This window comes from Eretmochelys imbricata, chromosome 8, assembly GCF_965152235.1.
Source record: "Eretmochelys imbricata isolate rEreImb1 chromosome 8, rEreImb1.hap1, whole genome shotgun sequence".
Classification (NCBI taxonomy): domain Eukaryota; kingdom Metazoa; phylum Chordata; order Testudines; family Cheloniidae; genus Eretmochelys; species Eretmochelys imbricata.
In genome coordinates, this window is record NC_135579.1 from 33,031,845 (window position 1) to 33,037,844 (window position 6,000).

Here is a 6,000-nt window from a genome sequence, read left to right on the forward strand (position 1 = left end):
CAGATCTGTGCTGAAGTGCTAAAGGATGAACACTTCTACAGGCATTTCCATGCATTGCTTCCATTTTTCCATCCATCACAAAGTGAAAAGAAGGGCTGGTCCCATCCCCCATCCCCCGCAACTGATGGATCTAATGAGAAGACAAAGATTTTTTTTTAGTTTTCTCATGCCTATCCTGCGTTTGTAGTGTCAGCAGAGAAGCTGAGGCTCTCTCTTTGTTCTCCCTGGAGGGGGACCCTCTCTGGCTATGTCTACACTACAATCAGAGACGTGACTGCGACGCATGAAGACATATACTCATAGACTGTAAAGTCAGAAGGGATCATCATGATCACCTGGTCTGACCTCCTGCCCATTGCAGGCCACAGAACCTCACCCACCCACTCCTGAAACAGACCCCTAACTTCTGGCTGCATTACTGAAGTCCTCACATCATGGTTTAAAGACTTGAATTTACAGAGAATTCACCATTTACACTAGTTTAAACCTGCAAGTGGTCTGTGCCCCAGAAGAAGGCAAAAAAACCCAAGGTCTCTGCTAATCTCACCCAGGGAAAATTCATGTGAGAAAGACCCACCAGGCAGAGAGCTAGGAACGAATTCTTTGGAGTAACTCAGAGCCCTCCCCATTTAGTGTCCCATCTCCAGCCAATGTTTGCGTCTGGCAGTCTCCAAGGGGCCACATGTCATTGTAGGCAGTCCCATCATACCATCCCCTCCAAAAACGTATCAAGCTCAGTCTTGATGCCAGTTAGGTTTTTTGCCCCCACTGCTCCTAGCTTTACTCTAGCTAGGTCCAATAACAATAGCAGTAAAGCCAAGGTAGAGTGGGCTGTAGAAGCTCACCCTAGACCCGGGGTATACTCTCAAGTAGCCAGCTGGTACTGCCGTGGCTTCATTGCTATTGGTACCCATGTTAACTACATCAAAGCCAGCTCTGGTATGCCTACACCTGCTGCAGTCACACCTCTGATTACAGCGGAGACATACCCTAAGTGGGGGGAAATAGTGAGGCAGAGTGGGGAAAGCCGGCACTGCTGTTGCCCATGCTGCACATTGCATGCTTCAATTTCCAGGGCTCTTATGAGCAACAGAATTACTAAAAATTAAAAATTCCCATTAGTGCATTAATCTTGTACCAGGGATCCAACTTAACTTTCCCTCTTGGTCACACAGTGACACCATTCACATTTATTTTAAGCATCAACAGCAGAGCTTTAAGTAGTGTGATCCAGTCTGTATCCTTGGATTGTTCTTGGCTGGCAGCATGTTAAACAAGTAATCTCTTCTATAGTCTCTACTCAGACATAGTGGGCCAAGTTACGGGTGTGGAACTACAGGCAAAAGCATGGGAATCAATGGGAGTTAGGCACCTAAATATCTTTGAGGATCTGGGCCTTTGTGCTTAAGACTATCAACCTCCATGAACTGATGTTAGAACACAGACCAGAGTCAGGAGAGATAATCATTTAGTGGATTATTGCAGAGGTTGGTGTTAAATCTGGCCTTATTTAATATCTTCACGAATGGTCTGAAAGACAACCTCAAGAGCACATGAATGAAATCCACAGATGATTCTAAACTGGGAGGAATTGCAGTTATGCTTGAGAACAGAGAAATAATGCTTAGAGAAAACAGGCCTTAAAGAAAATGTGGGCAAAAGAGAGCAAAACAAGATCTATTTTGGGAAAATACAAATTGATTCACCTAAACCACAGATATTCAATGAGAGGGAGACTCTAGGGATGTGGTAATAGAGAAAGAGACCTACCTAGGGATAATAGTAGGCAGCAAGTTAGACCTGAGTTTGTAACACCCTATGGCAGCATACTGTGCAATAGATCAGCAAGGCAATATTCCTTCTTTATCTCTGATGAGACCACCTGTGGTACAAAGGCCTCTTGGCCACCATGTCCACCTGGGCCTGTAGGAGCAGCTGAGAATCCAGAAGCACTTCCAAACTACAGATGTCACTGCCAGGAGGCAGCGAGCCCACACAACTAAGGGGAAGGTGCCATTCCCACTGTATCCCCTAGATTTTTGCAATCAAAAATCTTCACTACCATCTGACATACTTTGATCTTCAGGCAGACTCCTTCTCATTCAAACCCCGGTCTCAGCCAGGCATAGGGAAAGCAAACGCATTCCACTGCCCAGGTTTGACTAAATAAAACAATACCCAAGTTGTGTGCTGTACGTGCAACTGCACTGCACTGCAACCTGGAGCAGATACAATTTCCCCCAATAGCCTTACACATAATTTAATTGGAGAACTGACAGAACAGAATCCTGTAGAACTCTCTAGGAGTACCCCATCTGTCTTTGTAAGGAGTTACTCCAAGCTTTCTTCCAGGAAAGGTAAACAGAGTTCACATGCAACACTATTCTTGTGCAATCACATCCAGCCCTACCAGGGCTGAGAGTTGAATCTCCACAACCATATGGTCAACAGTATCAAAGGCAACTGAAAATCTTACACAGTGAACGTTCACTTTGGATCTTTGTTCACTGCTAGCTAAGAGTGCGTCATCAACGAGAGCAGCTCAGACTCTGTACTACACCCAGAACAAGCACCAGATCGACCAGAAGCAAAGTAGTTTGAGAACTACCAGGTGATACCAGAGTTCTCTCACCACTCCCTTCTCTTCCTTAATGACTTTGCCCAAGACTCACAGCAACAATTAGTCCGCATGACAGTGTCGAGAAGTGGTTTCTTGACTGAGGGTATAAACGACTGTTTGTTCAAGGGAAACTGGCACCCCATCCTTCCTTAAGATGACACTAACAATCACATACCATAATAGAGTGAACATTTTCTCATTTATCTTCCTTGTCCTGGGCACCTTGGTCAAACTTACAGAGAGAAACTCTAAGCTCTTTTAGCACATACAGGACCCGCAAGCATCAGGGTGTGGGAAGAGAAGGGTAATGGCTATATTTATGCTTTCCTGATAGGTTAACAACAAACCATGAGCAAAAATCTGCTAGGGAGTGGATCTGTGACCAAAAAAAAAGAGATAAAATCAAAAGTGTAAATAAAACAATATTCAGGCTTAACATTTCAAAATGGTTAGTGATTTTGCAAATTGGGCACCTATATGAGATAATAAAATAAATTGTAATAATAATGAAGAATTTGTATTGTGGTCATGCATAGGAGCCCCAGTCATGGACCAGGACCCCATTGTGCTAGGTGCTGTACAGACACAGAACAAAGACACAGTCCCTGCCCCTCACAATCTAAGTACAAGACAAGAGATGACACATGGATCCAGACAGATGGGGAAGCACAAGGAAACAATGAGATCTGATTTTCAGAAGTGCCGAGCACTCCCAACTATTATTAAAGTTGAGGATATTCAATACCTCTAAGAACCAGGCCTTCATTGACTCAAGTTGGTTACCCCAAAAATCAGTGCTCAAAATTAGTGGATGTTTTTGAAAAGATAGGGCTTAGTGTCCTTCAGCAGCTCTGGGACATAGAAATCATCTGCCAGATTTTCTCTCTGTATCTGCAAATCCCCTAGATCAATTAAGTCAAGATTTCTAGGTGTAATTTTGTATATTCCTAAAGTGGGCAGCACTAATCAAAGCCATTTGGAGACCTGGTCTAGCAGGAGGGGATTCAAAGTCCTTGTAAACTCATGGACTTCAAAGACATTGGCCACAATTTGCAGAAACGGGGATATGCAAAAATACTGCAGTTTAACGGGCCATGTGGCAATCTCATGAATCAATGGGTCAACTCTTTGTTGCTTTACTTTTTAAAATGGGCTTAAACTCTGCAGAATTTGGAATCTGATTGGATTCAAACTTGCCCCAAACTTTGGGTGTGTTTAGATGCAGGGAGTTCAGTTCAGTTCATTAAAGACAGGGGCTAGCTGGAAATGTGGGATCCAGATCCAAACTTTCCCAACCTTGGGAATGTTCAGACCTATCTCTATTTGTCTTGGGTGCAGGGAGTTTTCTGTGATGCTATCTGCAGGGAACTTTCCATTAGCAGCAGCAGGAGAGACAAAGAACTCAGACTTTGACCTTTATGAAAATATTCCTTAACAAAATTTACTAGGGAAAAGAATCCACAATATTTTTTGTTCTATTCATTTAACTGAGATCAACATGAAATATTCTGCGTTGTTTTAATACTTTTGTTTTCTTTTATTAAAAAAAAGTTCTTTTCTCCAAACATATTTTTAGCAAAAATATTTTGCTTGAACTTTTTTCCTCCTCCTTCAAAGTCTGCAGCACAGATCTGGGGTGCTAAATGCTAAACGTACATTCTACCACTCCATCCCCTCCCATTTGGATGGTAATCACAGGATCTTGATGCCAAACCGTGGAAGATATTTTTTCCAGCAGTAGCATCTGGCTTCTTGGCAGACACCACAGGCAGTTGTGTTGGCAGTGTTGGGAGCTGCTTGGGTCTGTCATGTGTTTAGGCTGCTGTAGAACTGTCTGAACTGCCTTGTTCCCTTAGACAGTCTGTTCTCTTGAGTTTAATTTTGACAAATTTGTACTTTGTTCTGTTCATTTGTTAATGAATCTCTGTTGAATCCAGCTAAAAAAAATCTATACATATTTTCTTTTATAAAGAATAATAACTAATGGTTATGTAGCACTTTCTGTGCCTAAGGGCCCGCAATCTGCCCTGCAGATTTAAAGTGCTATGCAAACTAGAGAGAGAGAGAGAGAGAGAGAGAGATCACTTCCCACATCACTGAAATGCAGCCACCTCTAGAATGGACACAGCAGCAATTTAACACTGCTTAGTGACATGACACCAGATGTTTAGGACAGGAGGTAAAGAATGCTCTATCCAGTCAAAATGCAACTTGAATTTAGGTAGGCAGAATATAGTTACTTCACACTGAAATTTGTCCAAGACACCTGAGCTCAGACTTCTGGATAAAGTATTAAAGGATCTTTAATAAGCAAAAAGGGTTAAGAGAAGCTCAGCTTTAAGTCTTATCCAGAAGATAGCATCTGCAGGAAGTCGGGCATTTTGGATCAGTACTTAACCCTTTATTGTGCTCCTACTGAAGGGAAAGTACTTAAGGATACTCAGTATGTTACAAGAGGTGTCCAGCAGCCAAGAATCATACCTAGCAAACCAATAGCATCTAGCTAGAGATACTTATATGGCTCCCTTTACTGTAGTATCCAAACACCTCACAGTTCTTAATGTATTTATCTTCACAGCATCCTTGAGCAGTAGGGGAAGTGCTATTATCTGCATTTTACAGACGGGAGATTGATGCACAGAAAGAAACTAAGTGACTTGCCCAAGGTCCTGAAGGAAGCCTATAACAGAGATGGGAATAGCACCCAGGAGGGAGGGAGGGAGGGAGGGAGGAGCACAGGTTGCAGGGGGAAGAGTTTGGAGAAGGCAGCAGGAAGCCAGTCTAGTTGCACATGGCTGGAATGCTAGCCGCAGCTGTAGCACCTCTTCAAATAATTCTCTTCATGAAGAGACAGAACGCTCTTTAAAAGTATGGACTCCTCTCATGTTATTACCCAGCATGAGGTACGTGAAACATCCCCTATATATCCATAGTCCATGTTCCATCCAGACCTTCTATCAAATTAATGACTCAGCCATGCCACGCTTAGATTGTGAGATCTGAAGAGCTCTCATATCAAAGAAGTATGGCTGTCAACACTGCAGTGATTAAGCATATTTATTCTCAGATATTTTAGAATTGTGCATGGGACTGATTTATACACACGGCCACCTACAGCAACTGGAGTGTGAGATCGCCTGGAAAAGGACTAAGTAAAAATAAGTAAGGGCTTCAGCATTTTACACCCTTTAAAAATAAGAATAAAGATCCGTGAAGGAAAATGCTGAATACTGCATAAAAATTGATTCACCTTATTCATGTAAGCAGAGTCCCTGCTCATAAATGACCACAGAATCATTGACATTAGAGGTGGAGTCTTAAATCAAGTTTTCCACCCCCCATGCCAAGGTAGGATTAATCTCACTAGGATATTCTCAAGT